Source organism: Mobula hypostoma, chromosome 20 (genome assembly GCF_963921235.1).
Source record: "Mobula hypostoma chromosome 20, sMobHyp1.1, whole genome shotgun sequence".
In the NCBI taxonomy this organism is placed as follows: Eukaryota; Metazoa; Chordata; class Chondrichthyes; order Myliobatiformes; family Myliobatidae; genus Mobula; species Mobula hypostoma.
In genome coordinates, this window is record NC_086116.1 from 4,445,170 (window position 1) to 4,468,791 (window position 23,622).

General features: G+C 40.2%; 1 protein-coding gene across 14 annotated transcripts in view; it reads left to right on the forward strand.

The window, feature by feature from the left end:
* Positions 1-23,622, forward strand: part of LOC134359288 (nuclear receptor subfamily 2 group C member 1-A-like) — a 131,403-nt gene that overhangs the window by 38,120 nt on the left and 69,661 nt on the right. For 8 of the 14 annotated variants that reach the window (XM_063072264.1, XM_063072276.1, XM_063072275.1 and 5 more), the window contains 2 exons: positions 456-512; positions 7,384-7,457. The exons of 2 other annotated variants lie outside the window; for them this stretch is intronic. The gene's annotated coding sequence lies outside the window, so the exon portion shown is untranslated. The remainder of the gene's footprint in view (positions 1-455; positions 513-7,383; positions 7,458-23,622) is intronic. 4 more of the 14 variants (XM_063072266.1, XM_063072271.1, XM_063072263.1 and 1 more) reach the window with 1 other exon arrangement.

Sequence of the window (23,622 nt, forward strand, 5' to 3'; positions counted from 1 at the left end):
TTTTTTTACTGTTTTTAATGGAGGTCGGGTTTGAGGATGTGATTTTAAGTTCTTTAACTCTACTTGGTTCCAAGTTAGCCCATTGCTTTGCTTTGCTTTTAGTTTAGTTGCACGGTGGGGGTTTTTTTGGGGTGTTTTTTTTTCCTTTTCTCTATTGATATATATATATTAGTATACTATTATGTTACCTTAGTATGTTATGTTTAAATTACATTGTATCATTTTTTTCTGTATTAATATCTCCTGTAATTTTATTATATTCTAACAGTGTATTAGTGCCTATATAGCTTACCTTTTTGTATACTTATTCAATAAAAAGATTTAGAGAGAGAAAAAGTGCTGTGTAAATGCACTCTTGGTCTTTGTATTGTGTAAAATTATTTTTCAGCTGATGCTATGTTAAATTTATTTTTGAAGAATTGAAATACAATTTTCTTGCATATTTTAACATGCAGATTAAAAAGTGGCTGTTAATATTAAGTGCCAAGCTGGAGAAAGAAGAACAGCAAAAGGTATGTAGTGGAGAATTCTGAATCATACTAGAATTGGGATTCTTCAATAAACTTGAATTATACTGTTGAAATTTTTAGATAGAATCTTTGTTGTTTAATGTGTCCCATTTGAAACTTGAAAGTAAGTTGCTGCAATACGAGATAGACAATGGTTTAAGCAAAGTGGTAACAATTTAACAAGACCTTGAAAATTGGGCTTTGGCTCTCATGTCAATGCCATAAAATGAAGCTGATATGCAAGAATATATGCATATTACTTCTGTGGGGTATCAAATGACATATGAAACAAAGAGACTCTCAAACTAAGGTTTAATACAACCTGGTCTTTACTAATACTTAAGTCACATACAATTAATACTCAGCAACTCTACATTTGATTCTTGTTTTTTTTTGCACATTACACTAAATCACAAGATCTATGGTTTGGACTTGAGTAATACCTTTGTGAGGTGAATTGACGAGGTTCACTCCAATGGGAGTTGTAATCTTCTCTTAATTTCCAAACTCTGGGCCTGCTTTCCTGCTGTGGTTGTTCCAGAGTTGTCACCATCCTCAGTGTCCACGATGCATTTAATGCACTTTTTCTAATCATCCAGAAGGTTTGTGTTGACGTACTTCTGCCCAGGACTTTCATTGCCCTGGGGTCCATCATTTAGGGTCGGATAAACGGGACACGTCTGTTCCATTTATTTCCTTTTAATCTTTTGTCTCCATCAAACTTGAGCAACCCTTACTTGGCTGAGGTAGCTGTTCAGTTCCACTACCTCCTTATAACAGGCTAGAGTTTGTGCAAAAATTACTTCTAGAATTGATGTAAAACAACCTATTGGTGGAACTTAGTAGGTTGAGTGGCATCTGTGGCTGTACGACTACACCATGCTAGTGAAAGAAATGCTCTTGTAATGAGATTCCAATCAGATAACATTTAGAATATTATTAATTCGGGTTACCTTAAGATACAAAATTGGAATTTACAAACATCACTGTTTTACATCGTTTGTTGAAAGTTGCCTCCCTTGTCTTCACGGTTTGTTTCCCAGTTATCCAAAGTGATTTTTGCTTTGCCCTGAATTCACAAACGAAGCTTGGCCTTCACCACAAAGTTGCATCTTGGTGTTTTTTTTCCTTCAGTCTTCTGGAACTTAGTAAGATGTGATGCATTTTCTTTTTTTTTTAAACAAGAAAATAATGCTAATATTTAGTATGGAAGAGGGCTTATTTCTGTGGAATTTGAGGGCACAGGTTCGTACATTAAAAGCAGCAATCATCCTAATTAAGATACAGTGAAAGAGAAAATAGTTCTTAATTTTATTATAGGACATTTTATTAAAGGGGAATTGAATTGATTTTTAATTGTCACATACCAAAATAGTGAGAAGTTTGTTTTGCATACTGTTCATACAAATCAAATCATTACACAGTGAATTGAGGTAGTACATGGTAGAACAATAACAATGCAGAATAGTGTTACAGTTGCAAAGAAAATGCAGTGCAGGTAGACAATAAGGTATCTCAAATGAAGTAGAATGTGAGGATGAGTCCATCAAAAGACAAATGATGTTGATAGTTGGTTCAGCTACTGTGTGCGGTATCTTGCTCCCTAGGGTGTTGAGGCTGTGTTGCCTGCACTAGAGAAACGTAAGTACAGCAAAATATCTTGGAAGATGATAGTGAAGACCTCCAAGCTAAGATGACAGATTTACAGTACCTTTCATAAATATGTGGCTGAGGTACAACCCATCAACTTTCTAGATTGGGTTGGTGGATGAAAGAAATTAGGAATAAGTTTGGTAAATATCAGTATTATTTTCTGGTGGTGAATGTTTTGTTTGGCCTAAATGCATGTTTTCTATTTAGTATTTTTTCCTTACTATTTTCTAGGACTTTTAAATGAGCTGTCAGCACCACTGACTCCATTGTGCTTCCTTCTCCATCACCATGTTAGTTTGAACTAATTGATTGATACCTCTGGCATTTTGTTCAACTCGAAGATGATCTGTTTAGTCTACATGTTTTCCATCATATTTACTTCAACATTCTGCTTCTAAGTCTTCCCACTATCATTAGAAAATAGGAGCAGGAGTAGCTCCTCTGTCCCTTCAAGCCAACCTAGCCACTGTGGGCAATGCTGATCTGTTCCGAGCTTTGTCTCCTTCTGTGCCTGTTTGTCATTGCTTTCAGTTCCCTGATTTTAAAAGAAAAATTGTATTCTCTTTCAATGACTCCAGTGCCCCCACAACCTTCCAGGGTAGAGAATTCCAAATTCATTACCCTCTGTGACAATTTGACAACTTAGACAATTTGAGTTATAATCACATAGAAACATAGAAACATAGAAAATAGGTGCAGGAGTAGGCCATTCAGCCCTTCGAGCCTGCACCGCCATTTATTATGATCATGGCTGATCATCCAACTCAGAACCCAGCCTTTCCTCCATACCCCGTGACCCCTGTAGCCACAAGGGCCATATCTAACTTCCTTTTAAACATAGCTAATGAACTGGCCTCAACAGTTTGCTGTGGCAGAGAATTCCACAGATTCACCACTCTCTGTGTGAAGAAGTTTTTCCTAACCTCGGTCCTAAAAGGCTTCCCCTCTATCCTCAAACTGTGACCCCTCGTTCTAGACCTCCCCAACATCGGGAACAATCTTCCCGCATCTAGCCTGTCCAATCCCTTTAGGATCTTATACGTTTCAATCAGATCCCCCCTCAATCTTCTAAATTCCAACGAGTACAAGCCCAGTTCATCCAGTCTTTCTTCATATGAAAGACCTGCCATCCCAGGAATCAATCTGGTGAACCTTCTTTGTACTCCCTCTATGGCAAGGATGTCTTTCCTCAGATTAGGGGACCAAAACTGCACACAATACTCCAGGTGTGGTCTCACCAAGGCCTTGTACAACTGCAGTAGTACCTCCCTGCTCCTGTACTCGAATCCTCTTGCTATAAATGCCAGCATACCGTTCGCCTTTTTCACCGCCTGCTGTACCTGCATGCCCACTTTCAATGACTGTTGTATAATGACACCCAGGTCTCGTTGCACCTCCCCTTTTCCTAATCGGCCACCATTCAGATAATAATCTGTTTTCCTATTTTTGCCACCAAAGTGGATAACTTCACATTTATCCACATTAAATTGCATCTGCCATGAGTTTGCCCACTCACCCAACCTATCCAAGTCACCCTGCATCCTCTTAGCATCCTCCTCACTGCTAACACTGCCACCCAGCTTCGTGTCATCCGCAAACTTGGAGATGCTGCATTTAATTCCCTCATCCAAGTCATTAATATATATTGTAAACAACTGGGGTCCCAGCACTGAGCCTTGCGGTACCCCACTAGTCACCGCCTGCCATTCTGAAAAGGTCCCGTTTATTCCCACTCTTTGCTTCCTGTCTGCTAACCAATTCTCCACCCACACCAATACCTTACCCCCAATACCATGTGCTTTAAGTTTGCACACTAATCTCCTGTGTGGGACCTTGTCAAAAGCCTTTTGAAAATCCAAATATACCACATCCACTGGTTCTCCCCTATCCACTCTACTGGTTACATCCTCAAAAAATTCTATGAGATTCGTCAGACATGATTTTCCTTTCACAAATCCATGCTGACTTTGTCCGATCATTTCACCGCTTTCCAAATGTGCTGTTATCACATCCTTGATAACTGACTCCAGCAGTTTCCCCACCACCGACGTTAGGCTAACCGGCCTATAATTCCCCGGTTTCTCTCTCCCTCCTTTTTTAAAAAGTGGGGTTACATTAGCCACCCTCCAATCCTCAGGAACTAGTCCAGAATCTAACGAGTTTTGAAAAATTATCACTAATGCATCCACTATTTCTTGGGCCACTTCCTTAAGCACTCTGGGATGCAGACCATCTGGCCCTGGGGATTTATCTGCCTTCAATCCCTTCAATTTACCTAACACCACTTCCCTACTAACATGTATTTCGCTCAGTTCCTCCATCTCACTGGACCCTCTGTCCCTTACTATTTCTGGAAGATTATTTATGTCCTCCTTAGTGAAGACAGAACCAAAGTAATTATCATCAAGAGAGACCGAGGATTTGAAATCTAGCAGTAATAAATTGGTGCCTGCAAATAAAACAATGCAGTTGTAAGATCATCATAAATTCGATTACATCATTGTTCTTTTGGAAAGAAAACCTGGCATGTTTAGTGTACTTCAGTCCTACACAAACATAGCTGAACCTTAACTATTCCTGAAGTGGTCAAGCAGACCTCCAAGTTATGTGAAATGATTTGAAGCAAAATAATGGGAATGAAACTGAATGACCAGTTTACTACAAGAATATGATGTGGGAAAGTGATTAAAGTATATTCTGCACCTCCATCCTTTGCAATATCTCAGGATTGGCATATGGAGGGAGTCTCAGTGACTTATCAAGGAGCAGGTTATCATAATCATACTGTAGAGTTGTATTTCTCAGCCAGTCCTGGACTATTCCCAGGTTCATTCCATTCCACGGGGATTCACCCTAATAAAGTCTGTAGAATGTTAGGATGGGGGTGGGGAAGGTGAAAATTGCAATCTGTTAATGTGGTAAGATGTTTTTTGTACTCTTCAATATTAACATCGTTGAGTAGTATCTTCAACCCTCTTTCAATTCAAGTATACGGCTTATAATAATGGTTGCGGGTTTTTGATGTCCAATACTGAAATGGTAGTCAAAGGCCAGAGCTGTGAAACCAGTAACAGATGGTGAGAGGATCAATGGGAGGGAATGAGTCATATGAATTCATTTTCATAGATGACTGATAAGTCATGATCATTGCAGTGATCAGGTCCCATCCCATACTGAGGATACATTTCATTTAGTAGTTTAACACAAACATTATCCTATGTGATGTAAATTAAGAGCATATATGGCGAAATAAAACAGACCATCGATGGGACTCTAAGGACTGTCACAGCAGAGAACAATCTGGAACCTCATGGTCATGCTCCTCCGTTGTCATAAAACCAGGTGACCAGACTGTTCAATGCAGAATGTGAAACATATGGTTATCCCAGTCTGAGATGCTAACTTTGCAAAGTTAAAACATGGAACATTATAGCTGAGCAATGGATTGAGCAGTCTGCATCAAAACCAATGATTGTTACTTTCTAAATGTTTGACTTTCACAACTTAGAAGAGCAAGATTTGTTTGTGGGTGAGAATACATGCTAACAATAAATGAATGAAAAGTTGATGCAGCGGTAGTATGTGATATCTAATTTACTGTATCCAAGAACTTAGTTATGAAGAGTTAGAAACATGAGTTTCTGAGCTGATATGGATTACATGGCACAATATGCATAATGATGAGAAATTTTACATGCTACTTCAACTTGATCATTAATAATAAGGCAAGTGGCAAATGTTCATGAAGTGCAAGCTGGTGATGGGAGTGATCCCATCCATGCAACAATCTCTTTGACTCCCTACTATCAGGCAGGAGGTACCATGGTATTAGGGCAAGAACTGTTTTTCACGAGAAAATCTGTCAATGCTGGAAATCCAAAGCAACACAAATAAAATGATGGAAGAACTCAGCAGGCCAGGCAGCATCTGAGGAAAATAGTAAACAGTCAAAGTCTTGAGCTGAGACCCTTCTTCAAGACTGGAAAGGAAGGGCAGAGTCCTGAAGAAGGGTCTCACCGGAAACATCCAGAGGTGCTGTCTGGTCTGCTGAATTCTTCCAGTATTTTGTGTGTGTTGCTGTTAGGATAGGAAATGGTTTCTTTCCCCCAGGCCATAAGACTACCGAATTGCTTGTCACACATCTGAATTTCATCATACGGTCTCATCACACATGAAGCTCTGGTAGCGTTCTGTTTACTGTTTAACTTGTACATGCACTTTTGTTATTGATTTATTTCTGATATTGCTTTGTGTTACATGCGTGTTATATGTACTGTTGTGTACCTTGGTCTGGAGAAAAGTTGTTTTGTTTGGTGGTATACATGTGTACAGTTGAAAATGTTAAGGTATAAAGAGATAATTTGAAATGGATGTTTGTGTTGGGCAGAGCGCTCAAATAAATATTGACAAAACTGTTCATGGTGTAATAATGTTGTTGGTCCCTTTGGATTTATCCTTTAATCTGCTTTCAAAATACATTTTTCATATATAGAACATTGCAGTAATTGCAGCTTCCTTCATTTATTGCCCTGCTCCAATATTTTGCATTCAGTGTGAATTATTAATGTCCACTGACATTACAATAGTCAACCCTGCCAGAGGCTAGATGTTATTCATAGTGAATGGAATTATAAAAATTACTTAACTTTCTAATTTTGTGAATAGGATTCAAGCTACTGTACTTAAAAATTGTCAATTGTTTTTCCTATGAAAATTTGTTCCTAAATTTCAAAGCTTGCAATAAACACTATGCCATTGGAGCTTTGTTAAACAATGTTACTGAAGAAACAGGCTAATTTTCACCTAGTCAATTACCACCAAAAAAAGCATATTGCAGTCATCATCTTATCATTTCTTGTGTGCAAATTCATTAACACTTCTATATGCGGCACTGCAACAAACTTCACAGTCTTAAATGGTCCGTGAAGCCACTCAGTTCTGGATAGACATTAAATGCTGTTGCAAATGCACATTCAGATGGATGAATATAGGGACACAAATCAGGCATGCTTGGAGGTTGAGGATGGTGCTTATCATAAAGTCAACAAGATTTTATTATGTTATGAGGAAGATGTGATATTACCTTTATTTAAAAAACATGAATATGGTGTATCCAGGATCTGTAGGTACAAGTTGCCATATAGCTGTCCACCTGATGAGGATTCTGTAATTGTCTTTGAATCTCAATTATCCATTGGATAAATCTGTGTATTTCTTCCAGGACATACTCATGAATAATCAGAATGGCAAACAGTATGGAGGAACTGGCACAGCAGATTGTTGAAGCTCAAATGGGTGAGGTATACACATGGGAATAATCAAAACCAGCCTTCTCAATTTGGTGATTGACTGCATTTCATTCCATTATAAGGAGCACATGATCTCATCAGCCAGCCCCTGCCACACCCCCACTTGTAAGAGATAAAGATGAGTGGCTCTGATGAGAACACTTAGTATCAACCTAGCATTTGCTTGAAGAAATCCAACAAAATGCTAAACTATTTGATTGTTTCATGTTTGAATTTGCACATCTAACAAGTAAATCAGAACTATTATGCCAATTAAATGAAGTCTGTCAGCTAAAATAGGGTTACCTAAAAGTATTTGTGTAATTGCCACTTGAATGGCATTGAATGTGCAGGTGAACTAGGTACAAACAATTGGCAATTTGGTGTCAATCAAAGGTTAATTAGTTTAAAGGAAGCTTTAAGTGATCAACACTGGCAAATTATCAAACTGTTCCACCATTGTTTGCTGGTAGAAGTTTTCTGGTCCTGAAAGATATTTTAAGAATTCTTGCCTAAAGCATTTGTCTTTAATTTGGATTGTTGATGGCCTGACTGCTTCGAACCATGTTAGGTTTATATATTATAACAAAATGTCTCCCTGAACAGAATACAAATTTTGTGTCTGTACCATGTTTTGATAGATGACAATGATGCAATAGTAATTTGATAGTGTATATTTTAAAACTGGAATCCCAACTTTGGATTTTTATTTGTGGATATACACCTAGAAATTTGCCCTCAGTTTAGTAGTGCTAAGTATATAATATGTCATAACTGTCTCATGATTTGATTGAAATCAATTCCAGTGGAGTACAGTGCCCAGCTGTTACTTGTGAGTTTACTGATAGCAACTAAGCACAGTTTTTTGTGCTATTGTTCTGAAGGTCAGAATGATCCACTGTGGAAAAGAAAATTTACTCAAACTTTATTAATATACCTGGTAAAGTCTACTACAATGATCAGTTGATTTGAATATAGCATGATCTCAACAACCAGAAATTGGACTCTATCAAGTAATTAGTTTCAGCACCTAAGTTACAGAGAAAGGTTGAACAAGTTAGGTCTTTATTCTTTGGAGTGTAGGAGGTTGAGGGGGGACTTGATAGAGGTATTTAAAATTATGAGGGGGATAGATAGAGTTGACATGGATAGGCTTTTTCCATTGAGAGTGGGGGAGATTCAAACAAGACATGAGTTGAGAGTTAAAAGGCAAAAGTTTAGGGGTAACATGAAGGGGAATTTCTTTACTTAGAGAGTATTAGCTGTGTGGAACGAGCTTCAAGCAGAAGTGGTTGAGGCAGGCTCGATGTTGTCGTTTAAAGTTAAGTTGAACAGCTATATGGACAGGAAAGGCATGGAGGGTTATGGACCGAGTGCAGGTCAGTGGGACTAGGTGAGAGTAAGAGTTCGGCACGGACTAGAAGGGCCGAGATGGCCTGTTTCCGTGCTGTAATTGTTATATGGTTATAATTCTGCAGACTATAAACCAGCAAGAAAATTTATTTAATATCAATTAGATAAAGGATTGGTACTGTTAATATCAGAAAAAAAGCACACTTCATGTTCCCCTTCATGCGACTTTTGATAGTTTACTTCATTTACAACTGTCTGCTGGCTTCAGGGCAATTTATCAGAGGCTAAGTTGACCTTGGATCAGCTATTCAAAATCTTTGCCTGATATATATGAAGAAAGGGCATTGAAACAATATTTAGTGATCAGTCATTTTATCCATTACACTGGATATTTGAATTGATTGGAGGAGGTTGAATCAGATCTATTTCAAACATTTTGACCTTTTAGATGAATTCCCAGCCAAATGCATTGGCATAGATAAACTATATATATAGCAATATTATGTGGTGAGTGTATTTTATTAGCACATTTACTAAAGCATCCAGGAAATACTGAGCATACAAATATGAGCACCAATAATTTTCAACGAGTTAAAATATATCAATAGATCAGAAAATGTAATATCTAATGCTTTTGAATGAAGTATATACCCAAGGGTATCCATCTTGGTGTTAACATTAAAAATGCATTGTGTTTTGTACCGTATTATGTTTTGTGCATTCTTATCAACCTGGATATTTTAAGACCATAAAATGTAGGAGTAGAATTAGGCCATTTGTCCCATTTATTCATGCCTGATTTATTTTCCCCCTCAACCCCATTTTCCCACCTTCTCCCTTGATGCCCTTAGTAATCAAGAACCTATCAACCGCCATTTTAAATATATCCAATGAGTTGATGTCCGCAGCAATGAATTCCACAAATGTTGCAATGAATTCCACAGATTCACTGTTCTAATGAAGGATTTATCACTGATCTTGACATTTGTTGTCTGGCACTATGACCATTAGGGAGTATTGGTAACTGCTAGATCTAATTAAGGCCTATAGGGTAAAATCTGATGGAACTTCCAACTAAATATCTCAATTAACAGTGATTGTTTCTGTCAGATGTTTTGTCAAGTGCGTAGATATAAATATCATTCACTATAGAATTTATATTGTAGATACAGGAGGTAATCAGCTTTAATCTATGTATGCAGGAATTAATAATGAATTCACTAATTAAGCTACTGTAGACTTCATACTTTATTTTTCTCACATCTCTTCCACCTACTTACAACTTATCGAACCTATTCTTTTCTTCATCCATAGCTTGAAAACAAATATTCTTTCGTGCCCATGACTAGCAATGCACTGGAAGATCTGCATCCCAAGAGCCTGGGAATTGGGGCAAATTCAAAGTGTGGTTGTATGTGGATTAAAAATAGGGCCTTTAATACCTAACCTTTTAGGTTTTTTTGTCATTCCTATGGGTAACCCTAGGCAATTTATAAAGGAAGTACATGTTTAGCACAGCATTGTGGGCTGAAAGGCCTGTATTGTGCTGTAGGTTTTCTATGTTTTTAAGTCCTATATCTGTATACACAATGTAAAATTTAAATGTAAAATTGTGGCTAATGTTAATAGAACAGTTACAAAACAGTTTACTTATTGTATTTGCCCAATACATGGAATCTAGCAGTGCATAGAAGATCATGATCTGGAAGCTTGTAATCCATTCCAATTCCAATACAAATCCCAAGTGTTTTTTTTTTATTTGGATGATGGAATTCTCAATTGCTTATCTTCTGTAATGTTCAATTTTACATCTTTCATGAAGTATTTTTATCAGATTACATTTTTCCCAATATCTGAGTCATTTAAGATGGAGACCCAGATTGTGAACCAAACTTGTTTGATATACTGATCAAGAAGTCCTCTAGAATTTTTTATGATTGCTTTCTATGATGTCCTATTAGTATGTCTTCAAGTTGGTTGGGGGTCTCCCTGCTGTCTACCACAATGAAAATCATTGCCACAGACTTCCTCTATTTCCTCCTGGTGCTCCCCACTATAAATCTGTATTGCTGGAGCAGACTGCAGTTGATGGGACCTTGGCTTAGTGCTGAGTAACAGGATATCACTGCAGGATTCTTACACTTTCCTAGGCTCAATATATCTTTACATATTTCATCATTAACTTTTCCTCCATTATTAAGCCAAATGAGAGTATTTACTGAACCGTATTCGAATCTGTTTGCACCTTCTCAGCAAGTGATGAAGGCTGTGCCAACGTGGAGCAAGACCTGGGCAGAACTTGGACATGAGCTAATATATAAGGAACATTTAGTGTCAGAGATGGTAAATCAGATGTCTGATCACTGCTGCTCATCCTCAGTGGCATTACCATTGCTTGGTTTCCCCACCATCAACATCACAATTGACCAGAAACTTCATTGGACCATAAATACAAGCAACACACACAAAATGCTGGAGGAACTCTGCAGGCCAGACAGCATCTATGGAAAAGAGACTACTGTTTCCATAGATGCTGCATGGCCTGGTGAGTTCCTGTCACTGTGTGTGTGTTCTTTGGATTTCCAGCATCTGCAGATTTTCTCTTGTTTGTGATTGGACCATATGTGAGTGTGCCAGACGCTAGGTAACCCCTACAGCAAATGACTCTTCTGACACTTCAAAATCATTCTATCATGTGCAAGGCATGAATCAGAGGCGTGATGGAATACTCTTCACGTGCCTAAATAAGTACAGCTGCCACTGAAGTAAGTACACTGCCGTTACACAGCTAGAATACTCTCAACAGCACCACTGGGGCCTATGACCTCCACCATTAGAGGACAAGGGTAGCAGGTGCAGGGGAGCACTGCCATCTGCAGGATCTCCTTCAAATGGCATACCATCCTCACTTAAAGAACATTTATCACATCTCTGGAGTTAACCCAGGGGCTACCTACCTAGCAGCATTGTGTGAGAGCCTTAGTCAAAAAAAATGTAGTTGTTCAAGAAGGCAGTGAATCAATAAAAATGCTGGCTTTTCCATCAATGGCTATCTAAAAGTCAATAACTGAAAAGGATTTGAAAAAAAGATTGTGCACTGATTTTCCTGTGAAGTATAATGAGGTCAGTTCCCCACCTGAATGCACCTCCATCCTTTTTGCCTGCTATGGTCAAAGCACTTGAGATCAGCTAATATTTTTTAAGCATTATGGAAAAGTATTCTCCACCTGGCCACTCGAGTGATTTCACAAATTCAAGCAGCATTTATTTAATAGACTTCCTTGCTCTTCAAGGGTTGGAGGAATTCCAAGGAGCAGTGCAATTGGCACGCAAGAAGAGCTGCTGCCTCTCAGTTCCAGTGATGCGGGCTTGACCCCAACCTCTGGTGCTATCTCTGTGAAGTTTGCATATTCAGTCCTGTGACTGCATGGGTTTCTCTGGCTGCAGCAGTTTCTTTCCACATCCCAAAGACCTGCCATATAACCAGTTAATTAGTCACTTTAGATGGTTCTTGATGTAGATGGGGGTAGAATCTAGGAGTTGATCAAAATGTTGGAGTAATAGGCTACGTGGGGAAATTATTACTGAAAGCTAGCAGAGGGCTGAATGTTATGTAACTAATGTTATATTAACTAATGCTGTTCCTGGGCTGGATGGAACATCATTGTTTAAAGAGCTAAAGATAGCTGTACCTCAGGCACTCTCCGAGAGACTTCTGCAGTGCTGACTGGGGCTGCAACGATTGACTTCTAACACCATCCTCCTTTGTTTCCCCTTTTGACCACTGTGTATTTTGTACAAAATCTTGAAGCACTGAGTTATCAATGCCTCTTTGATGATGGGGCAGTCTCACCTCTGTTCGTGGGCTGTGGCACGAAGTTAGTTAGTTGTTAGTTGTTAGTGCACAAATGTTATTTGATAACACTGTCATCGTACACCACTTTGACCTAGCAAGAATTAACTGGATCAAATTTGTGCTGAGCACATGATCTGCATTATTGTACACACTTGTTCTGGGGGAGTATGTCCCCATCCCCAAACCTATGTTGCCAGTGGTTCTGTTCCATAACTTAGAATATGTCTAACTCTGGCAGTGAATGTGCCAAGAAGAGTTCCTGTGGAATGTCAGAATTGGTTTGCCAAGTCAGATAAGATTCCTCTTGATTTCATTAGGGCATGTAGCCTGATGGGGTTGAGATGTTAGTGCTTTATGAGAATAAGTTGATAGTCATGAGGTGATCATTGATTCTAGAATGAAATACCTGTATCTTAAGTCAGTGCATGCTCATTCTCAATGTCAAAACTACCTGAAACTTGGAATATTCTTGTTTTCCTTTTATGCTTTCAACTGGAGGTATCATCTCATTTCTCCATGAACTATTCTCTTATGCCCTGTTGCTGCCATGAACATACCATTACTTCTGAATCTCCAGAGTTCTTGATTAATGTGTTCCTCTGGGTTTTCACTCGGAGTTGTCCATAAGGGTCTGGATGGACCAGGTCCCCATTGTGAGTTTCATCTCTAATTCATTTTGATCACAGTAGAACTAATCCTACAGAATCTAGTTATGCAGTCAAGAAGAGTGGCAGAGAATATTTAGTGTACTTTGTCTTTACCCCACACTGGCAGACTGCCCTGTTGCAATTACTGCTGCAGAGCACTGATCCCTCCCAGCCCAACCGAATGTTAGGTGAGCTCCTTGAGCCTGCTGGTGGGTGCCATTTTCTAACTGAGATTCTGGAAAGCTCATTCCTGCCTTTTATATCAATACTGATTAATGGACTTGAACTTACTTATTTTATAAAACAACAGCCTTCAATATGAATTTACCTTTTATTCTGAAAGATTTTTCCAGTGCTGGGTCAGACAGCATGTTGGAGATTGACAGGATAAAGTCTTGCTTCACTTGCAGACCCCAGTCAATATGGCTCAGCAACAACATCTCCTCTACAATCACCAACTTAGCCCCCTGCTCTACTCACTTCTGTACTTATAAACATATGAAGAATGAAATGCAGTGATGAATCAGCGTAGAGGAGGGAGATTGAAAATCTGGTTGAATGGCACTACCGTAACCACCTCTCACTCAACATCAGCAAAATCAAAGAGCTGATTATTGACTACTGACAAGTGAAACCAGGGGTCCATATCTCAGTCCTTATTAGGGGATTAGCGGTAGAGAGGTTAGTAAATTCAAATTCTTTGACATTATATCAGAGGTCAGTCCTGGGACCAGAACGCAAGTGCCATCACAAGGAAAGCACAACAGCGCCTGTACTTTCATAGAAACTTGTGCAGATTTGGCATGTTGACTAAAACTTCTCTTGATGTGCAGAGTATGCTGACTGGTTCCATCATGAACTGGTATTGAAACACCAACAGCTAGAACAGAAAACCCTACAGAAAGTGGTGAATAAAGCCCAGTCCATCACAGGCAAAGCCTTCCCCACTTTGAGCACATCTACAAGGAGCACTGTCACAAAGTAGCATCTGTCATCAAAGACTCCCACCATCTAGGCCGTGCTTTCTTCTGGCTGCTGCTATTGGGCAGAAGATACAGGATCCCTGGGTCCCAAGCCACCAGGCTCAGTCACAGAAACCAGAAACTCCTGAACCAGTGTGGGTAACTTCACTCACCTCAACTCTGAAATGATTCCACAACTTTTTTGGGCTTGCTTTCAACTCATTCTCAGTATTATTTATTTTTTTTTTAATTTGCAGTTGATCTTTTGCATACTGGTTGTCAGTCTTTGTAGCTTTTTCATTTATTCTATTATGTTTCCTTGTTTTCCTGTGAATGCTGCAAGAAAATGACTTTCAAGGTAGCATATGGTGACAGGTGTGTACTGTGAGAATAAATTTACTTAGAATTTTGAAGTCAACGATCCACTGTGCAGCCAAGAAATTCCATCAGCTTTCTGTTTAAGTGTACAGTAAACTACAGCAACTTCTCTCAGTAAAGACAAAGTGTAGCTTCTCCAGAAGATGGAAAGAATCTAAGTCACTGAAAACAGTTTTAATAGCAAATGAATTACCTAATCTTCACCCTGTTTTATTGCCACCATAGCCACTGATCATATAGTCCGAACTGCCCTTGTATAATAAAATCGGGGGGGGGGGGAATGGCAATTTGAAACAAAATGCTACAAAATTCAACAGCATCTGTAAAAAGAGAAACAGTTGAAGATTCAGGAAAATGATCCTACACCCCTGGTTCTCCAACCTTAAATGGTAACTGTTTCTCTTTCCATATAAACTCTGGACCCGCTGACTGTTTCCAACATTTCCTATTTGTATCAGATTTCTGGATCTGTTGCTTGTTTTTCACAATGTGGCAATTACTGGGTAACTGCTGACTCTGACAGAATTGTGGATAGCATTGTGTAAAGCATCTAAGGTTTTGTATGCGGGCTGCTTAATTGTGACTTTCACTGAAATGTGCTGTTCCATATACTATTTCATTCACTTTTATTAATGTGTTGTAACATTTGAAATGTGCTAGATTTTCCCCAATGGTTTAATCATTCCTAGGTCTGTGTTCTCAGGTCGCTAATTAAATAGAAGACCTGTTGAGCAAGTCCGTGCTTCCATTCCTGGCAATGGTGGCACTGCTCTTATCTAAATTACCATATTTAATCTCTTATCAATTAACATTCTTCTTCAGTAGTTGTTCTTATGACATTTTTCTTCTGCATCCTTGAGAGGGCAAAACATGGAAATATGAAAATTCACTTTTTCTTAAAAATCAGTTAGGTGAAAGACATGGTGAAAAACTTAATAATAAAAAAATAATAGTAAGTACCTTATTGATCATGAGTGGAGAATTATTTTGTTACAGAAGCAACATTTAAAAACAGTGTGCAGACTTAACCAATAGAGAATAATAGTATACACAATAATAATGTAATCATGTGCAATAATGTACAAAATAATAAAACAGACTATTGTACTATGATGTGTGTTCTATCGCAGAAATGAACCATTGTATATGCTTATTATATCTGATAGGAAAGATTTTCTGTAATGATCCTGGTGACAGTGAATCTGTTTGAAAAGGTCTTCCACTGCTTATTGAGTAGGCCATGGAGAAGATGTGCCAGATTGTCCATAATGAATAACAGTTTGTTTAGTGACCTGCTCTCCACCACTAACTCAAAGGAGTCTGGATTGTAGCCAAGGACGGATCCAGCATTTTTGATGAGTTTATTTAGTCCTTTTGCATTTAAATCAGCTTAATCTCTTTTGAGTTGTGCTCAGTACCTCATGAGTGCATGAAAAATGTATGTGACAATTATTCTAAATAATTGAAGTATCCTACATTCTGATTGAATTGGACAGAGTACCTAGGGAGGAATTGTTTCCACTATTATGAGGGTTGTAAATTTAACATAACAGGATGAATCGGCATTTAGAAGGTAAATCTTTCAATGCTCCAGGTTCTGATTTGAGTTGCAGTGTCTATAGGTGTGCTAATCTGATTGTTAACTATCAGAACAGTGGGATGAATAATAAGAAAGTTGAAAGGCTATTGGTGTGCAGCAAGCATCTTTAGAACCATAGGTCATTAAACACAGAAACAGACTCATTAACACCCTATGCTCATTCCAACTGTTTAAAGATTAGATTCATCTGTCACAAATACATTGAAACATCAAAACACAGTGAAATGTGTCGTTTGCATCAAATCAAATCAGTGAGGATGTGTTGAGGGCAGCCCACAAGTTTTGACATGCTTCCAGCACCAACATAGCATGCCCACAATTTACTAACCCTAACCATATGTCCTTGGAATCTGGGAGAAAACTGGAGCACCCAGAGGAAACCCCCATTCATGGGAAGAGTATATAAACTCCTTACAGACAGCAGTGAGAATTGAACCCCCGATCTTACAGATGGCTGCAGTAAAGTGTTTCACTAACTGCCACGCTGCCATGCCAGCCCAGTGTTATACCTATCTGTAGTAATACCATGTACCAGCACTCTCTGTAGCCTTCCATAAATTGGAAATTGAAGTGCTCATCCAGATGGTGCTTAAATGTGTACACCCCACACCACCACAGTCAGTGTATTTAGCTTCCAAACTCTGCAGAACAAGTTCCCACTCAGATCCCCTCTAAGCCTCCTAGCTCTTACTTTTAAACCCATGCCATCTTGCCTTAGACATCTCAATTATGGAAAAAATATTCTTACTATCTTCTCTTTCTATTGCACTCCTAATTTTATCAGGTCATCTCTCAGCCACCTCTGCCCCAAGAAAAATGAACTCATTGATGTGTGCCAATCCAGAGAGCGCCTGGTAATTTTCCTCTACATAATTGCGGCCTTCCCGTGGTGCAGTATATACTTAGTTATCCCTTTAAAACATTCAGTCAAATTAACGAGACAGGATTTCCCATGAATAAAGCTGATTATCCATAATTAATCTGTGCCTTTCCAAGTGTGGATTTTATTGAATAGTTAGGCACGGTGGACTGAATGGTTTCCATCTGTGTTTTAATCATCAGGATTAAAATAGTTTCATTTATCTTAAATAGGTCTGCTTTTGTTTTAAATAATATTGTGGGAAGTGTGTGCACTGGGCATATTGGGATGTGGTTTAATATCTCATTTGAATGAAGGAACTAAGATGGTTTAAGTGGAAGCAAAGTACATAACTGAGCATATTTGAAGTCCCTGGAGCTGTTAACAGTTTCATGCTTAGTACATTTTTGGCAGTTATTCTCAACTCGTACAAGCTATCAGAATTTGATCTTTCAGTGTGTAGGATGTAAGTAAGTACACTCAGTGACCACATTATTAGGTAAGGAGTGGGACACAGTATGATGTTCTGAAGCTGTAGCCCATCCTCTTCAAGGTCAGATGTGTTGTGCTCTTCTGTTGCAATGTGTGATTATTTGAGTTACTCTCTACTTCAGGTCAGTTTGAACCAGTCTGGCCATTCTCCTCTGACCCCTCAGTAACACAGCATTTTTGCCCACACAGCTGCATCTTACTGATGTCTTTTTTTATTTAGCTTTTCACATCATTCTCTGTAAACTTTAGAGACTGTCCTGCATGAAAAGCCTAGGAGATCAGTTTCTAAGGTGCCCAAACCACCTCGTCTGGCACCAACAATCATTCCACAGTCAAAGTCACTTAGATCGTGTTTCTTTCTCACTCTGATGTTTGGTCTGAACAACTGAACCTCTTGACCATGTCTGCATGCTTTTATGTATTTAGTTGCAGCCAGGTGTACCTAATAAAGTGGCCACTTTATTAATTTTTTTAAATAATTCGGCCTTGAGTTGAACGAGAGAAGACAGCTATTTGATTTTGGAGGGGCTGGAGTGAGGCTTATCATAGATTTATTAATTATCATTAAAACTAATAGAGGAGATAGTAACAAGATTATGATTATATAGCAGTTGTGTAGGAATGTGAGCATGCAAGTTGGATGATTAAGGTATTTGGTTCAATTTCATAGAATATGTCTTATGCGTAATCACTTAGAATTTATTTATAAAGTCAATAGTGGAAACAAGCTACAAAATGCTGGAGGAACTCAGCAGGTCAGGCAGCGTCTGTGGAAGTGAATAGATAGTCAGTGTTTCAGACCGAGACCCTTCTTCACGACTGAGAAGAAGGGGAGAAGATACCAGAATAAGAAGATGTGGGGGAGGGGAAGGAGGGTAATTGGAAGGTGATAAGTGAAGCCTGGTGGGTGGGAAAGGTCAAGGGCTGGCGAAGAAGGAATCTGATGGGAAAGGAGAGTGGACTGTAGAAGAAAGGGAAGGGGATGACCTATTAGGCAGGTGAGAAGAAGTAAAAGGTCAGAGTGGTGAATAGAAATTGAGGGGGGGGGAGTTTTGTTTACCAAAGGAAAAGCAGTAGCAGTATTTATGCCATCAGGTCAGAGGCTACCCAGACGGAATATAAGGTGTTGCTCCTGCATCCTGAGGGTGGCTTCATCTTGACATGTCTAAATTTCAAACTGGATTGATTTGATAGCTAAAAGTAAAAGGATACATTATAAATGTGATCAGGATTTTTTGCTATTGGGGATAGCAAGCACCGGTAATATCCCCTTTTCCACATGGAGAGATCTAGGTATTTTGTGTTTGCCTGTCAAAGAATGTTGAGACGTTATAGTTTTTAAATTTTAATTATTTAATAAAATCTGCACTTGGAAAGGCAGAGAATGATGATGGATAATCAGCTTCATTCATGAGAAATCATGTCTCGTTTGTTGAGAATGTTGAGATAGAAATGGCATGTAAAATGGGCAATGTTGCGATAATCGTGGCTGATTTTAAATATGCGGGTAGATTGGGAAAATCAGGTTGGTGCTGGATTCCAAGAGAGGGGATTTGCAGAATGCCTGTGAGATAGCTTTTTAGAGCAGCTTGTGGTTAAGCCCACAATTGATTCTGAATTGGGCGTTATGTAATGATGCAGATTTGATTAGGGAACCAGTGATCATAATATGATGGAGTTCACTCTGCGGTTTGTTAAGGAGAAGCTAGCATTGTATATCGGTACCACGGTAGAGAAGCAAATTACAGAGGTATGAGAGGGGAGCTGGCCAAAGTTGATCGGAAAAGTACACTAGCAGAGATGACAGAACAGCAATGGCTGATGTTCCTGGGGGAAATTCGGAAGGTGCAGTAAGATGAAGTATTCTAAAGGTGGGGCGGGGGGGTATGAGGCAACCATGGCTGACAAGGAAAGTCAAAGACTGCACAAAAGCATTTTGTTTGTGTTGTTATTGAAGAAGTCATTTGGTATGCTTCACTTGTTAGGCCAAGGCATTGAGTATAAAAGATGGATGTTGTATTGCAGTTGTACAAAACATTAGTTAGACTGCACTGAAGTATTGTGTACAGGTCTGGTTGCCACACTAGAGAAAGCATATGCTAACAGTGGAGAGAATACAGAAGAGATTCACCAGGATGTTGCCTTAAATGAAAGATTGTAGTTATAAGAAGGAATTGGATAGGCTTGGTTTGTTCTCACTGGAACGTAGGAAGCTGAGGGGTGACCTTACTGAAGTTGATTATGAGAGGTATAGTTAGGATGAATAGCCTGAATCTTGTCACCCAGGTCAGGGGAGTCTAGAAGTAGAGGGCACCAAGTTAAGATGAGAGGCAAGAATTGAAAGGAATCAGAGGTTTATTTTTTCCATGCAGAAGATGTTGGACAAACTGCCAGAGGCGGTAGTAGAGACAGATAGAATTACATTGCTAAAAAGGGCATTTGGGCTGGAACTTCAATAGGAAAAGCAGAGGGGTATGTGGGCCTGGTGCAAGCAAATAGGATTAGGGTAGATGGGCGTAACGGTTGGCATGGATGAGGTGAGCCAACAGTGCCCATTTCTGTGCTGTATGTTTCCATGATTCTGTGTTTGCAGAGCCATTCTGAGGATACATCTGAGTAAAATTGCGGATTGATTCCATTGGAGTAAAGGGAATGGCACTGAAATGTATACAGCTGCTAGCATTTTAATATTCAATCTGCGACAAACATCCCCAACGCCAATGCCAGTCAAGATGAATTGCCATCGCAGCTATGAACAGTTGTGAGCATGGGTGCAAACGGCTGCTACACTGGGCTGCTATGTAGATGTTGAACAAATGCGGTGCAGCCATTGGCTGGTTCATTGCAGCCACCATGTGCTAAGTGGCAGGTCTTCTTGAGCACCAAATGATTTGAACTCTCCTCGTTCTCACCATGTGCAAAAATACATTTGCTTTGCCAGTCATAAATGCTTTGACATTGTCCTTGTATATGTGATACCTCCTATTGGCTTTACTTATTGAACAAAGCTGAAGAAAGAAGTGGGAGCAAACACTGTCGACAGATTAATTTGACTCCTGAACCATTATAAAAAGCTAAGAATTGTGCTGCACACAGTGCACTTGCAGAGGATTTCATTACACAATTTCTAGATTATGCAGAGTAGAAAGGCTTTGGCTCAACGGGGCTTAGGCGCTAACGGGTCCAGGTGAGGTAGGTTACCTGTGTAGAATACAGACAAGAGGAATGTGTGTAAGGCTGGTGTTCTGTGCTCGGTGTCAGATGTGGGAAGTCCGGGAGATTCCCAGACGGCCACATCAGCGCCAGATGCGTCGAGCTGCAGCTCCTTACGGACCGGGTTAGTGAACTGGAGATGCAGCTCAGTGACCTTTTTCTGGTCAGGAAGAGTGAGGAGATGATAGGTAGGAGCTATAGGCAGGTAGTCACACCGTGTCACAACAGTCAGGAGAGGGAAGGGTAAGAGTCAGATACTAGAGAGCACCCCTGTGGCTGTACCCCTTGACAGTAAGTACTCCTGCTTGAGTACTGTTGGGGAAGACGGCCTACCTGGGGGAAGCAACAGTGGCTGTGCCGCTGGCACAGAATCTGGCCCTGTGGCTCAGAAGGGTAGGGAAAGGAAGAGGATGGCAGCAGTGATGGGGGGACTCCATAGTTAGGGGGTCAGACAGGAGATTCTGTGGATGCAGGAAAGAAGCACAGATGGTAGTTTGCCTCCCAGGTGCCAGGGTCCGGGTTGTTTCTGATCGTGTCCACGCTATCCTGAAGTGGGAAGAAGAATAGCCAGAGGCCATGGTACATATTGGTACCAACGACATAGGCAGGAAAAGGGAGGAGGTCCTGAAAGCAGACAACAGGGAGTTAGGAAGGAAGTTGAGTAGCAGGCCTCAAAGGTAGTAATCTCAGGATTACTGCCTGTGCCACGTGACAGTGAGTATAGGAGTAGAGTCAGGTGGAGGATAAATGGGTGGCTGAGGGATTGGAGCAGGGGCAGGGATTCAGATTTGTGGATCATTGGGACCTCTTTTTAGATTATGAGGACACTCAGTCCTCGTTTATTGTCATTTAGAAATACATGCATTAAAAAATGATACAATGTTCCTCCAGAATGATATCACAGAAACACAGGACAAACCAAGACTAAAACTGACAAAACCACATAATTATAAACATAGTTACAATAGTGCAAAGCAATACCGTAATTTGATAAAGAGCAGACCATGGGCACGGTAAAAAAAAAGTCTCAAGTCCCGATAGTCCCATCATCTCACGCAGACAGTAGAAGGGAGAAACTCTCCTTGCCGTGAACCTCCAAGCACCGCAAGCTTGCCGATGCATTGGAAGCACCCGACTGCAGCGAACTCTGAGTCTGTCCGAAAACTTCAAGCCTCCGACCAGCCCTCCGACACTGAGCACCAAGCGCCATCCTCTGCTGAGCGCTCCGACCCCACCCCGGCCGCTGAGCAACAAGCAAAGCCAAGGACTCGGGGCCTTCTCCTCCAGAGATTCTGGATCACGTAGTAGCAGTGGCAGTGACAGGCATTTCAGAAGTTTCACCAGATGTTCCTCCGTGCTTTCACGTCTGTCTCCATCTAATCAGGATTGTGCACGACACCCTACTTGACAGATAACAGATATCATCACCAGAGTGGCTGCTGCGAGTTGCATTGCGCCCACCATCTTCTCCTCCAGCCAGGAGGGGCAGGAGTGACCTGCACTTGAATCCCAGGGGGAAGCAAAATCCTGGCAGGGAGGTTTGCTAAGGCCATTGGGGAGAATTTAAACTAGGGTTGCTGAGGGGTGGGAACCAAACTGAAGGGGCGGTTGGCTCACAAATAGAGAAAGCTTGGAGACAGTGCGAGAGGAAGGATAGGCAGGTGATGGAGAAGGGACACACTCAGACTGATGGTTTGAGATGTGTCTATTTTAATGCAAGAAGCATCATGAACAAAGTGTATGAGCTTAGAGCGTGGAGCAGTACTTAGAGCTATGATGTTGTGGCCAATACAGAGACTTGGATGGCTCAAGGGAAGGAATAGTTACTTCGAGTGCCAGGCTTTAGACGTTTCAGAAAGGGAGGGAGTGAAAAGAGGTGGGGGCGTAGCACTGTTGATCACAGATAGTGTCATGACTGCAGAAAAGGAGGAAGACATGGAGGGATTGTCTACGGAGTCTCTGTGGGTGGAGGTTAGGAACAGGAAGAGGTCAATAACTCACTGGGTGTTTTTTATAGAGCACCCAATAGTAACAGGGACATCGAGGAGCAGATAGAGAGACAGATTCTGGAAAGGTGTAATAATAACAGGGTTGTCGTGATGGGAGATTTTAATTTCCCAAATATTGATTGGCGTGTCCCTAGAGCAAGGGGTTTAGATGGGATGGATTTTGTTAGGTGTGTCTAAGAAGGTTTCTTGACATAATGTGTCGATGAGCCGACAAGAGGAGAGGCTCTGCTTGATCTGGTATTGGGAAATGAACTTGGTCAGGTGTCAGATCTCTCAGTGGGAGAGCATTTTGGAGATAGTGATCATAATTCTATCTCCTTTACCATAGCATTGGAGAGGGATAGGAACAGACAAGTTAGGAAAGTGTTTAATTGGAATAAGGGGAAATATGAGGCTATCAGGCAGACACTTGGAAGCATAAATTGGAAACAGATGTTCTCAGGGAAACATACGGAAGAAATGTGGCAAATGTTCGGCGGTTATTTGCGTGGAGTTCTGCATAGGTACATTCCAATGAGACGGAAAGGATGGTAGGGAATAGGAACTGTGGTGTACAAAGTCTTTTGTAAATCTAGTCAAGAAGAAAAGAAGAGCTTATAAAAAAAACTAGGTAATGATAGAGATCTAGAAGATTATAAGGCTGGCTAACAGGAAGGAGTTTAAGAATGAAATTAGGAGAGCCAGAAAGGGCCATGAAAAGGCCTTGGCGGACAAGATTAAGGAAAACCCCAAGGCATTCTACAAGTATGTGAAGAGCAAGAGGATAAGACATGAGAGAATAGGACCAAGCAAGTGTGACAGTG